Source organism: Lygodium microphyllum, chromosome 4, assembly GCF_053477565.2.
Source record: "Lygodium microphyllum isolate KBCC chromosome 4, Lygodium_microphyllum_v1.1.10, whole genome shotgun sequence".
Classification (NCBI taxonomy): domain Eukaryota; kingdom Viridiplantae; phylum Streptophyta; class Polypodiopsida; order Schizaeales; family Lygodiaceae; genus Lygodium; species Lygodium microphyllum.
Window position 1 is genome coordinate 16,834,950 of NC_141138.1, and position 14,638 is coordinate 16,849,587.

The 14,638-nt window shown below is 38.1% G+C and overlaps 1 long non-coding RNA gene across 4 annotated transcripts; it reads left to right on the top strand.

The window, feature by feature from the left end:
• The first annotated feature begins 6,886 nt into the window (after positions 1-6,886).
• LOC148036831 (uncharacterized) lies at positions 6,887-14,369 on the top strand. 4 transcript variants are annotated; one of them, XR_015690753.1, is made up of 10 exons: positions 6,887-7,657; positions 8,963-9,059; positions 9,740-9,822; positions 10,528-10,578; positions 10,736-10,885; positions 11,705-12,085; positions 12,965-13,023; positions 13,414-13,526; positions 13,950-14,054; positions 14,251-14,369. It is a non-coding gene; the product is annotated as an uncharacterized LOC148036831 (long non-coding RNA). The 4 variants fall into 4 exon arrangements; XR_015690751.1 differs by having other exon boundaries at positions 14,149-14,343; XR_015690755.1 differs by having other exon boundaries at positions 6,949-7,013; positions 14,149-14,343.
• The last annotated feature ends 269 nt before the right edge of the window (positions 14,370-14,638 follow it).

Consider the following 14,638-nt stretch of genomic DNA (forward strand, 5'->3'; position numbering starts at 1 on the left):
CATCACGGAGAAGCAATATAATCGTGTCATGAGGATTCCACAACCAGAAGAGGTATGTTTTATTTTTTACATGAAAAGTATAGGTAACTCTAATTTATTGTTTGTAATGGTATTTATATACCTTAATCCTTTGTGTAGGCGAACCCTGATGCAATTGAGGATAGTGAAGGGGGGACTAGCAGTAGCGATGGCGGCAACGGCAGCCGCACAGGCAGCGGTGGTGGTAGCGATGATGATGCCTCTTCTGAGGAGATGTAGAGGAGCCCCATGCATACATGCCTCCCCTTGGCTTTTAGTTTTCATTTTTGATATGTATTACTTTCAGCTCTAGTGCTTGCGACCATGACCATGCTTGAGGTCACAAGCACTAGAACTCATCATGTAAAAATGTTTCATCTATATATATAAAATTTCGTGTTCTACATACATTGTTTTGTTTTCAGTATAAAAATCTTCGAAATAATCTTTCTTTGTTTTCCCTAAGCATACAATTTGATGTTGATGAGGGGAAAAAAACCACACCTCTGTTTTGCGCGTCTATTAGTGCGTCTAAATTGCAGGATAAATGCGCGTCTATTCTCGTAAAAAACTTGCAGAGTTAACGCTTTTTTAGATGCGCAAATACACGCGTGTATAGACACACAATATGAATATATCCACTTTTTTATAAATATGATTATATATTTGCGTAGCGCGTCAATATGCGTGTCTATATGCGCATCTATATGGGCATGTAACCCTCACTATAAGCGTACTTTTAGACGCGAAATTTTAGATACAGTAGTAAACGCGGTAATAAACGTGCCCGACATTTTCTAACACAGTTCAAATATTGCGTCTACAAGTGCATCTATGGAGCCTTTTTGTTATAGTGTCTCTAGTGTCCCATAATAGCCATGGTCAATTCCTATAAGGACTCCCGAGAGGAGGGTTATACAATGGTTTACCCACGCCCTTCACAATCGAGTCGCAATCTCAACAAGTATGTTTCAAAAGATAAGCTGGTAGATCCAAGCTTTGAACTCAATGAGTACAATGTTTTTTTATGCTATCTATCCTTCTCCTGATTGGTTGCCATTCCCTAGCATAGACCAAATCAAGCCCCCAAAAGTAGATAACCTAGGCCAAGTATTTCTTTATCACTTTCAGATTATTGAAGAGGGCCTTGGAAAACTCTCACCCCTATAATAAATTTGGTGATCCACTAAACCTTCAGCCCCCTTGAGGATGATATATCCTAACAAGATGCGGCCTCCATTGGTTTGAAGTATTTCCCTATGAAAACCACAAGGACTACCTTACTATCGAACCTATTGTTATTAGCGCAGACTCTATCAATGTGGAGGATGGACATGCGATCAAACTTCACTCCCATATTTTTTGTAGGGAAGATGCTAGGATGTCTAAGATGATTTGTGTGTGCCGTGTGCGCCTCAATCTTGAGTTTGATATGTTCTTCTAAGTCAAAAGGCTCTTCCTTAGAGTGCTCCTCCTAGGCATACTTAACTTTCTATAATCAAATTTGCCACCATCTATTTGCTTATCTTCATGTTTGCCATTGAGAGAGGTTTTATGGACCATCTTCGTAGATACAATGTTTTCATTTACGCTCTTTGGCATGGCCACATTTTCCTCCTTCGCTTCTCTTGCCCTGCAAATCACTTTGTAGGCTAGTCTCCATGCATTGCTTTACATGGTCACATCGTGTCCCATATCAAAGACACGGCCATGTGACTTTAAATTCCACTCATCATAGACGATCGAGGTTTGCTTGTTTGGAATCAACAATTATTGTGCAATAATATTGAACGGCATGATCGATGTTGGCCGGTGTGAAACCAGTTATTTTGCAACTATGAACGCGTGCTCATTAGAAATGATTGCTTAGTAGACAGACAGATATATTCTTTCTTACGAACAGAAACGACAGAATCGCAGTCTTCCACGACTAGTTAATAATCCACCATTCGTGTGTACTGAAAGAACTGAGTCTCTAGAAACAAGAACTAGACACGCTTGCGCACAGAGAGAGAGAGAGAGATTCACCAGGTGATCAACTTTGGACTATGCCTAATAATCACCAACTGGCCGCTGCGCCTAGAGCTGTGATCACGATACTAATTGTGGCGATGATGATAATGATAATGGCGACCATCGAATGCATTCCAGCTCGAGAGATTAATCTGCGGGGAGTACCCCTATCCATCGTTCCCAGTACCATCGACCTTGCAGTCCAACCGCCGACCAAATTATCCACAGGTCCTCTCTCTATCCATGTGTGGACAACATGAGCACGCTAATTATACGAAGGAGCGCCATTATCATAATCCCTCATCCTACGTTGTGTCTGTGTAGATTGGTGTTGTACCGCGGCGTCGCCCTGGCGGTTCTAATTATGACGATATTGTGCCATTATCGTAATCCGTCATCTTACTCTCTGTGTCTGTGTATGGTGTTTTATCCTTCAGGTCAAGGCGCCTCGGCTGCTGCGAGGGAATTGCAGGTGCAGATTGCAGATTCCTTCGGAGACAACCTTTGCTGGGAGTGCCCAGGCTGGGAATGTTTTTGTAGCATCTGCATGGAACTTTAGACATTGAACTAGATGGTAAATAGACTTGTATCTAGTAAATGCAGAAAGTTTTCTAGTTGGTAACTAGGGTTTTTAAAATTGGAACTAGGTTTTTGATTTTACTAGATAAATGTGAAGCTATACCTAGTAAAATAAGTCTCTATATGGTAAAGCGAGATGAATTTGTAGATAGTGCCTAATATAGCCATGTTTACTCCAAAAAATTATGAAGCTATGAACAGAATAATGTGCATGCACATTAAACCAAATTGTTTTTGCATATAATATCTAACATAGTTATGCTAAGTAATACACACCACAATCAATAGGCTTAACCATCAACCATGTAGACAATCTCAAATAAGACAATGTGGATATACACTTGTAATGGATATGCTTGTATGTATCCAAAATATACATGTGCTCTAAGATACACTCATGCATTTTGATAACTTTTAATTCCCACACAAATAGCTCAAATAGTTTACATATCAACAAATAAAATAAATAATAATAATTTTCTTGACAATATAAATATTTCATTGTCACATTAAAACAAAGAAGAGTCTCATTCAATTCAACTCAATGACATGACTCTCAATCTTGAAATTACCCTAAAATTCCCCCCCAAGTGTGGAATATACCTAGCATCAATACAAGCACAAACAATTATCAAAAGTTATTTGAGCCCCTTACAAACTAGAAGCACACCCATCCATTCGCAAAATAGAAACTCTTGAAATTTTAATAGCTTTTTCCTTAAATGAATGGCATCGAACCTCATGAGTATGTGGAAACTTGAAGAGGGGAGCTCTTAGCAGACGATCATGGCACATAGTCTATTAACTAGGGCAGTTGTATTAAGTGCACTAAAAGCAACATTTCCTACTTACATGTGGCATATAGTCCCTCTTTCATGCATGTAGCATGTTCAGTGGGGTGCATGAGGAGTAAGAGATGATGGAACACAGAGCACAAACATAAAGCAATAGAAGAAAGATGATACGATGGAGATGGATTATGCTAACGTTGTCATTGCTAGCACGAACATGTTAGAGCTAGAGAAGAAGGTGTGGGATGACTAGAAATCTTTCAGTGAGAAGAAGAGAGTCACAATAGAATTTGGAAAGCAAGTGATGTGTGCATGAGTAGTATTCTTGTTGCCGTGCATTCGGTAAAGCTATACTAAGTATTCTCTATGTGACATGTACATGAATTTTAAGGGAAGGTCCTCCTTGAGGATGAGTTTGCTATATGGTTTTGGCTCACCTTTGGGTCAAACTAGTGCTCACATTTTTGTGCTTGTCAATAGTTTTCTTTTTGGTCTTGCTTTCATCTAAAGAAAAATGAAATTGGGTTTTGGGTTCAGTTGTTAGGCTGAAAGGGAACCTTATTTACATGGTCACATGGAATGTCGATTTTATTCCTGAGGAGGTATTGCAAATTGAATGCCCAATATGGGCTAGTTTTCATGGACTTCCTCCCTTTCTAGAAGGAGAAGTTAATGTGCAAGTAGAAGCTTTACGTAGAGGGCTCTATGTTCTTACAAACAACATCAGGTAGTGGAGCAAGAGGCCTTTCATACTTTGGGATAAGAAGAAGAAGATCCTTGAGATGCTCTAGCTTTATGATCCTAATGGGATTGAGTCACTGGTCAATGTAGAATTCTCTCACTTCTTGGTTACATGCTTCATATGCAAAGAACGTGGGTGCTTTGCAAAGGAATGCCCAAAAAGGCATGGAGCTAAGAAGCATCCAAGGGGAAAAGAGTTAAGATAAGGAAGAACTTCATGCAACATAGTCACAAAAGAAGCAAAAAGCAAAAAGCTCATAGATTGAGAGGGGTAAATCCAAGAAAGCAAAAAAACCTCAAAAGGAGGAACCCAATTATCAGTCAATCCTAGAGATGTCAAAGTTAAAGCAAGATGGAAACAAAGAAATTCAACAATCAAAGTCTTTGGCATCTAATGCAGGTGAGAAAGAAAAGCTTTCCCTTTAAAAGCTTGCTTGCAAATGTTTTGTTGACAAGACTATTTTTCTATTCGGGATTATGGCGGCTCAAACAAAGATACAATGTTAATTAGTTGGCTCTCTATGATCTCTTGGAATGTGAGGTGCCTAGGAAGTCCATCTAAGAAGGATCGATTTAGTTGGAGAAAGAAACAGAAGCCAGTCTCTATTTAAGTTTAGCACCTCCTCTCTAGAAAGGGCAGGATTCAACCTATAATTGAAGAATGCTTGGAAACAAACCAACAATCCAGTGGTTAACCCAATCTAGAACTAGATGATATCCATAGCTATCATCATTGACATTGCCAAGATGTATGGCAAAGATCAGGATATACTTGAAAGAGGATTGTATGTTAGTAGAATGTAGGGAGTATATTATTATGGCTCTTGCTAAGTGTTTTGGTGATGGGATGTTTTATCAACTTCTCAAAGAAGTATGCCCATTAAATGCCCTAGAGAGTGCATGAACTTTTGAAAATGTGCTACTATTAATTTTGGGGTAAAGACTTGAGAAGAGAGGGATTTGAATACAATACAATGTGATATCATGGGAAAACAAAAAGCAGTGCTATGGCAGCCCATTAATAAGAGAAGATGAACCTTGCTAGGCATCTATTGTCTTAAGGGCAATCCATCAAATTAACTGTGCCATAGTTGTACCATAGGATAAACAAAGCAAAGGTAGAGGATTGGAGATAGGCCCTTTTAATATTTTGAGGGATGTTATTCTTCATACCTTTCAATTTTAGATGCATGCTCCCTAGGCAACACATATGTAGGTATGTTAGGATGGCTTTGAAAATGGAGACTAACTCAAACATGAAGGAAATACATATCGATGATATGTTGTAGCCTAGGAGTTTTTAATAGATAAGAGGTTAAAAGAAGGACTTGGATTAATGAAACCAAAAGAGGGAACATATTCCTTGGTGTTTCAACTACTTAAGAGGTTGGATGCACAACAACTATAGGCTATCATTATCAAGAATTGGGTGGCAACCTCCCATACTTTAGTAGGTTTAGTATGGTTTGTGGTGGATAGGCCCAACATCTTGGAATATCCTAATAGCTAAAGCTATTATAATCAAGATTATTGCCTTAGATATGGCCCAACATTTGGGAAAGAAATCAAAATACAATGGAATCTAAATGTTGAGGAGTCTCTTCAGTTACAATGGAATCATTGCCTTAGAAATTTCCCAACAATTACTCACACTTGAGTTGTGATGTGCCAATTGGAAGATGTACGATTGTGCATATGTTGGTGAAAGTTGCAAAACAATCCCAATAAAAATCGACAAACAACATGAGAGAAAAACCTCTTTATAGGATGTTCATATCATGCATGATTTTAATTTCATCATACTAATTCCCCTTGAGTTGATGGATCTCTAGATGTAAGATGTGACATGATTCGAACTTGCATCACATTCACCAAATATGCCCCTTCATGGATCATCGCATGAAATATAAAATATATCATTATGTTTGTCCCTCAAGATTGTAATTAGCCCCCTTGACTTGGTGGACCTAAAATACTTGTAAGAACCCTATAATAGAGGTTTAGAGGGCATCTAGGCAAAGACTCACTCATCGCGGAGCTTGAACCTACACCACCATGATTGATCTCAACCACCTTCATAAGGTTTGGAGATAGAAACTGATTCCATTTGGTTTATAAAGTGTTGCAATAGTGATTTTATGCAAAGAGCAACTAGGGTAGCAATGATCGAAACTAGGAGCGGTCTGAATGATTAATCCGCAAGTAGAATAGGGTTGTTTTGGGGCAAATAGATCGGTACCAATGCATCTAAAGTCACATGGCAAGCTATGGATCTTCACAAAAGAGAAAAGCACTATTCAAGAGGAATCCTAGATTGAGGGTGCTTTTGATTGGAAAGAAATTTTGAACCAAAATAGGCCGCCTTATATTACTAGTTTGGACACTCTTTGGACACTACTAATGGAAGAATTGCACTTGCTTGAGATGTTGTGGATTCTATTGCACGAATCAATTATTTGGCACTTAGGTAAGTAGCCTCATCATCATTGTTTCGCCCAACGCATATGACATCTCCATAATACACTATAGGGAAAGTAATCTGTATTGTAGAGGGCTTGCATTCCATATTCACAGCTTGAAGAATTTGTGGCATATCATGCATTGGTAGAAGCATAGTGTTGAAATTAGCAAGGACAGTAGAAAAAAACACAAAGAAGCATCTTTTTATTTTGAAGAAGGAAAAAGCAAGAATACGAGTATTGGTTGAGGACAACACGGCGGTGATTGCTTCTCCATTTTGAGTATTCTTTTTCGTGTGCTTCTTGCACTGGATCAAGGCCTCCATGAAGGAAATCTGGAGCATCATCGACGACATCTGCTGCATAGTCCGTGAAAGTGGAGGATGCAAGGATGACAGAGGCATATTCAACGGTGCGTGTTGTTCCAGGAAAGAAGGCATCATCATTTGGAAAGATTTGCTAGTGTCAGCGTATATGATCAGTGTCGATCTGTAGGATCAATGTTAGTGTTAATCTGCCAATCAGATTTGCTAGTGTCAGCGTATGTGAGTGTTAATTTGTAGGGTCAATGTTAGTGTTAATCTGCAGATTTGGCAATATTAAAGAAGAGGGATCCCCTGAGTGAATAGTAGCAAGGGGGGGAGGCTACGAGGACCAAATGTGCGTCTTCGTTTTCTTCTTCTGTCACTTCAGTTATTGCACTTGAATGGCCTCATTGGCCTCTTCAGATGCTATTGCATCACTATTGGTGGGTATCACAGGTATGGCTTCGTTGGAGATGGCCACTGCACCCGAGCCATGTACTGGGTGGTTGGATCCAAGGGCATGGGTCTCAACGTCTTCCCTGTTATTAAGTTCAACAGTGCTAGGCAAGTTGTGATCTCCCCCAAAGGCTTCCATGTCTGTATCAACTACATATGGCTGCATTAGTTGTTGTGAAGTAGCTACATATGGCTGCTATTCCATAATTGTGACATCAAGCCAAGAAGTTGAAATATGGAGCATGGAGGAGAAGGGGCATGGATTGGTTGCAGGTTGTTGGGCCCATATATGCATGTAAGTACCAGATTACAGTTTGGTTTTTGCCAATATTTTTATGCATCGAATCTTGGAAATAGCTAGCATGTGCTTGGCAAATCCAGTGGCACTTTTGAATTCAGATGACACACAAAAGAAATATTATGACATTTACATTTTTACTTTATCATATTTTGATAGTAGAGCAGCATGTGCATATTCGCAAAGTGAAGTAGGGTCTGCCCCTTCATGAAAAATCACAGGTCTGTTAGTTGACTGTAAAAAAAATGCATTGCCATCATCATCATCACATTTAACCATGCATAATACTTGTCATCAAGGGCGAGGAGTGTGCATGGTGCAAAGTTTATCCACGAGATTATTACTACACCATGTCACAGGATGAAAAACATGTACCCTTGAGGCTTGAGTAGTATCTAGAATGCCTTCTTAAAACTGCAGTATCTATGAAACATAAATGTGAAAATTATATTTTGCAATTATGTTTTTAAGGTGATGAAGTATTGATCCATGCAAGTATGTCAAGAAGTGGTGCAGCAAAGCTCAATCTTCTAAAAAAAGATTCAATCATGTGCTTGAGGATGTGACCTGACTTACGGTGACCCTTTCTTATAGTGCAAGTCTTGTTGCATAAAATGGGATTTGATTATGATTCTTGCAAAAGTAAACATGAGGTGGTTTATGTTGGGAGATTCATGAGCTCTTCATAGTTAAGAGAGGGTAGATGCTTGCTATAACAAACCTTACAACTCTCATAGTCCTTGCATGGTGTGTCATCTAATGTTGTGTGTAGCATTAGGCTTGTATGTGAGCATGGAGCAAGTACAACATTAGATGCTCATAGAACCATGCATTGGAGGGATAATGGATGTAGTAATTGTATCAGGCCTACATACAAGCATGAATCAAATTTATTTTTGAGTTTTTTGCTGCTCTAAACTGAGCATGGAGCAGCCCTATAGATTGCACATTGGAAGGTCTGAAAACATAGGTACAACATCAAGCCTGTAAATACCAATGATGTCACTATTTATTTGCCAACAGATGCTTTAAATTTTTTTTGAGTAATTGTATACAGAGCATGCTTTTGGGAGCCTTCATTGATTTCTATCTTGTGGGAAAACTCAACACTAGCATATGTGTTTTGTAAATCTTACTATTTGACAATCTGGATAGCATTACATATTTCCATAAGAGTATGCATTGATTTGGATGGGCATTACATTTATCCCCATTAGTAAGTATGATATAATATGGTTTCATTAGCAAATAATTTAAATATCATTTCATTATTTAATTGTCTTGTGGTGGATAGGACTACAGGACCTGAAGTGGACAACCAGTAGCGCAAATTTATGCCATGGAGCTATGGGAGATTGCACTGCCTCAAGATCAAAGGGAAGGCGGGTTGCTAAAAAAGGTAGGGTTTCTCTTGGTTGTGATACATCAGGACAGCTTTGACATAGTGCTTTTGGGCTTTGCCATTGATCAATGCTTGCACCTATTGAAAAGTAGTAGGTTATAAGATTTTGAAGGTGATGCATCATTTGAAAATATCTCTCCCAAGACACATCCATAGGAGCAGTCCATAAATGTCTAATGATGGATACACATCCTAGTGTGTAGAAAATGCAAATTTTGTTGGGTGGATGATGGCATCAACTCTCCAAGATGGTGTAGGAGTTGGGCATTCTCCATGATGAGAGGTACCAAATGTTTGAATTCTTTTTTAAGGATACAAACAATTTTTGATTATACATCACAACAAATTCATATACTAATGTACATGTTGATGGCCCTAAGTTGTAGAGAAGCATCTTACTTGCACTTGTATTTGACATATTGTGGTAGAACTAATTCAAAGTTGCTATGGGTTTCTGCTATTGTTTGACCATTACAACATAAATAATGCTTCAAGAGTGCTTGCTCATGGAAGAGAGCTTTGATGCATCATTTGAAGAGATGTCTCTCCCATAGCACGATATTCTCTTGGATTGTTGATGATGTTTTTGGGCGTATTTGAATTTCTACATGCAACATAGGATTTTTAATGATGTTTTGTTAATATTTTTTGAACTGGATTCATATGTTTTTTTCTAGAAGAGGATGAAGAACATCATGAAGTGCTTAAAGATGCTCATTCCAAGTCTTGGTGTGAATCAATATACCATCAAGCCAAATGAGTAAGAGTTTTTTTGTATTAAATGATGTAAAATTGTGTTGCTAGTGGAAAGTATTTGAAGGATTGAAAAATCTAAATAGCATCACTAAAATTTTTTACAGCCGTTAAGGTGTGTAGATGTCTTGTGAGCATTATTGAGCTTTAAAAGTATTTGTTGATTGCTAGAAGCCAAGTTAATGGATGCCAAAACTATTGATTGTCCAACTTGCTCCAATTTGGTCTATTGGTTGTGTCTGGATCTCATGAATATTAAAATGCTAACCGCCACTATATTACAATGTGGATTTGGTAACATGTTTAGTGAGAGCACTTGACAGATGTCATCCATCCTTATCAGAGCACTATCTAATATGTGAGATGTAATTGGGAATGCATAAAATCAACAGAACATGCTCTAGCTTTATCAATAGAATGGGAGGTAAATAGGGTAGTTGGAACACCTTCAGTTAAAAATTAAGAGATGCTGAAGTTAAAGCGGGATCATCATGAAGGTTGGGTAGGTCAAGGCCCTTCCAGAGCTTCAGGATGGGTACAATATAGTTTGCCTCTCCCATGTAGGTTAGCAGAATCATAAAATGCTGCCCTTGCTATACTTCATGTTATTTCCATCTGGGTCTGTGGCTTTTAAGTATAGGTCAGATCAATAAATTGTACATGTCTTATCACTATTAGGATGTTGCTAATCGACTGATTTTTCTGCATGTAGGGAAATGTGATTACTCGTGGGATTATTGAATGGTGTGATGGAGCACCTCAGGTAAGGAATTCTACAGCTGTCAAATGAAACTTGATTATGCTCAAGCTAGAAATAATACTAATACAACAGCATCTGCACATTGTAAAGCTATGCTACGAGACTGATGATGAAGTACTAAAACAACAAAACATAGATCATGAAGTGATGTAATTTGCAGATGAAGCAGGGCAGATCTGAAATTCAACAATTGAGATGCTACATGGCAGTCTGCAAGAAGTGGTCAACAGGCCTGGAGTGGAAATGCAGCAGCTCGACAGGTCATGTTGGTTGTAGCTGACTTGAAAGATCTCAAACAGTAATAACTGAGGTGAGGATGATGAATTAGGAGAAAAACTAGTAGATAGAACCACATGTAGACTGTCATTAGCAGGTGGAGGGCAATGAATAGGCAGCAGCAGCCCCTAGAGCATATGTTGAACAATAATCAATAAGAGCATATGCATGGATGGGAACAATAATCAATAAGAGCATATGCATGTTGGATACACAGCTACTATAATCCAAGCACCTCTTTGCGTCATTTGATGTGCAGGATTAGTTGAAATATGTTGATATAGAATAGATTTCAGATAGAGCTGCTTCTCTTATTGTCAATTCTAAAAGTTCTTTCCCTTCCCGTGAGAAGCACATTAGATTTGAAGTGGATTATTTGACCAGTGAATGAAAGCAAATTGATTAGAATAATGTATGCCTTCCTTCAAGCCACTGATTAAGTACTTTTTTCGTTTTCGAATCACTGTATGGCATAGCAAGCCATGGCATGTCATTGAAGTAGTTGTCAAAATATTCTTGGTCTTCATGAGATGAGATAAACACAACCTCAAATTATGTGATAGCATCATTGATGCACATAACAATGGCGCTATCATGCCCAAGAACAAGACCGTTTGGTGGAGACTAGATCATACTCTTCTATTGACTATCAGCATGAAGGGTCAAAACCAGAGATGACCTATAATGACTTCAGCACATGCATTAAACGTATCTAGGTAGCCTTTTGATAGTATGAGTTCAAGGTACAATGATACATCAAGCAACATCAAGCACCATGGCATGGTTTTCATTAGAGGCATCATCAGTAATGTTTAAGCACACGTACTAATTATTGGTCAATTTTGGTTTCTAGCTTGCAAGATGTCTATGAGATGCTACCTTAAGATGATCAAATATGAAATGCCAAAGGATCATGACACACAGGAAGTAACCACAAATGCTCAGGTGAGAGTTTTAAGAAATTTTCTTGTCCTTTTCTTCAACATGGTTTTTTTAGTAGTGGATCAAATTTAAAGAGATGCAAAATTGAGTTGATTCTTACAAGGACAAGTTTTATAGTCAAATGTCTACATGCATCAAAATTGGTGGTTTTGTTGGTCTACTTGAAAGAGGTAAAGAAAGTGGTCATTGGCTCCATTTATGAAGGCAAATCACAACTACTTGATGGAAGAGAGAAGACATTTAGCTTGCAATTGCAAATGAAGACAATTTGTAACTAGGTTGGGATTGCCAGGTACTTTCCTGCTTAGGGGTGGTCTAATGAATTTTTTTAGTGAGTATGTTTGCTCCAATCATGCATTGAATTTTATTTGAAAATTTAGAGCATATATTTTCTCTCTCAATACTAGGTGGTAAACTTCAAATAGTTTATGAAGTGGTTTGAGAAATCTTTTATGTTGTGTAGAGTATGGTTTGTTGGCTACATGTTGGTAGGGTCTTTTCCCACTATTTTGGAGCTTGTGGAAGCATATGAGCTTGAGAAGAGCTTGTGGGTTGCAAGCAGCTTCAAGGAGATGCTTGACTTCAACAGAGCTTAGGCAGTTGTTCCTTCATACCTGGTTTGCCTAGCTCCTTGGCTTCTCTTTCCGAATCCCCCCAAATGGCCTTGGGAGGCCTTGTATTCATGATGTGTGATGTTAGCTTTCAGCTCTAGCTATGTTGTTGAGCCCTTGGTAGTTCTTTAATGGTTCTTAATAACACAATTAGCCACACTTTATTTTTCCAGAAAAGGCTAAAGTGATGGGCAGGAAAGTCTAAGACAAAGCTCGGGAAGGAATAACAGGGCAGGGAGTTGATGTATCATGTATAGAAAGCTATACACTAGAAAGGATAGGGGTGGGTCAGGCCGAGGATAAGTAAGGATGGGCATGTCAAGTTGGGAGGGGCTGCCTTATGATTTTGTAAAACAATATTAATAGGTTTTTCTATGATTTTGTAGTATTAGGTGGTGTTAAGGTGTAACCAACTAAAAGCTTTTTATGTATGAGTGTATAAACAATGAATTTGGTTTCTTTATAATGCTATTAGTATACTAACTCCAAAATTTGCAGTCATCATGTGAAGGATCGCAAGCTCCAACTTTACATGGTGCTAATTTTAACTCTTTAAACAGGTTATGGCTGAGGGAGCAGCAACACATCATTTGAAATTATTGATCCCTACATTGCTTAGGTACCAATTTTCACCAATAAAAATCTTCATTTTGATGCACAATCACTATCAAAACTTTGTTTAGGATAGCAATTAACAACACAATGCATGCATTTCTCCTTTGAAGCACCCCCTATGGATTGGTACTTGAGCTCTCTGGAGACCATATATGGATTGGTACTTTAGTTCACCTTGGATATTCAATTGCTAAGACCAATCCAACTTCTTGTGGAATATGGCTTGCTTGTAGGACATTTTTCATCGGCATCATCATTTCTAATCAGAGTATCAATGCTTAGCTAGCATTTGAGCAAATCAAGGCTTATTTCTTGTGAATATTTGTCTAATATTTTAGATGAAGCCTATGCGCACTTGAAACCTCACTACTGAGAGGCTTGTTCTATCTAGCAGCTTTTGCCTATGGAGTTAGAGTGGTCATGGTAGCATCTCTTCTAGACACGGGCAATGCCAACAAGTTGCTTGGAGGAGGGGAAGCATATCAAACCCTGGATTACCACCACAAGGTATGTATCCTTATGAAGGAAATCCATAGAAGATACATCTATTGCTACTTTGGTGCTCTTACATTAGATGTACCTCTTGCTACTTTGGTTGTGGCAAGCCCAATAAAAGGTTAGATTAGTTGAATTTGAGCTTGATGGATCTGTATGTTTCATCCACCTATCTAAACAACTTGCTAAAACGTTGAAAATGAAGAATGTAACTTGAGGGTTTTGATATCCTATTTGCATGTAATGGTAAGCTAAATAAATTTGACTTCGTATGATACTTCAATATATTGGATTCCTATCTTGTGGGCAAACTCAACACTAGCATATGTGTTTGGTCAATCTTATTGTTTGAGAGTCTAGATAGCTTTGCATACAATATGGTTCCATGAGCAAATAATTTAAATATCATTTCATTATTTGTCTTGTTGTGGATAGGACTACAGGGTTTGAAGCATACAACTAGTAGAGTAGATCTATGCTGTGGAGCTATGGGAGATTGCAGTGCTTTTAGGATCAAGGAAAGGAAGTTTACTAAAAATGGTAGGTCTTCTCTTGTTTCTTTGAGATCTTTTGGCTATGTACATGTTTGAGCCTTTTGATATCCTTGGTAATTGTAAACACAAAATGCATCTAGGGACAACATTGTGGGTGAAGCAGCAAGGATCTGCATTTCAACAAAAAGGAAGGGAGGCTTAGGAAGAGCTAACAAGACTTAATTTTTTTAACGGTGGAGCAGATCGGAAGAGGATGACAACTCTAGACCTACCTTAGGTGCTCTAGAACATGGTGAAGCAGAGAGAATGTAGTGTTCAAGACACCTTTTTTAGTGGATTCAATCACAATTCTATTGCTAACAATACAACATTGTGAACAAATTGTGATTAGTTTTCTTAACATGATATATTAGTGTGATAATGGCTTGTATTAATGGTTCCGACTAGTTTTCTTGTATAGGAAAATTTTACTATATCTATGGTTTCAACTAGTTTTCTCATCTAGGAATATTTTACTAGATTATCAACTAGGAATTTTAAAAATTTTCTATATAGAAATATTTTACTAGATTACTAACTTGTAAAGTGTTCCACTTTTACTAGTTGAGACTTTTTCTAGATACTTTGATA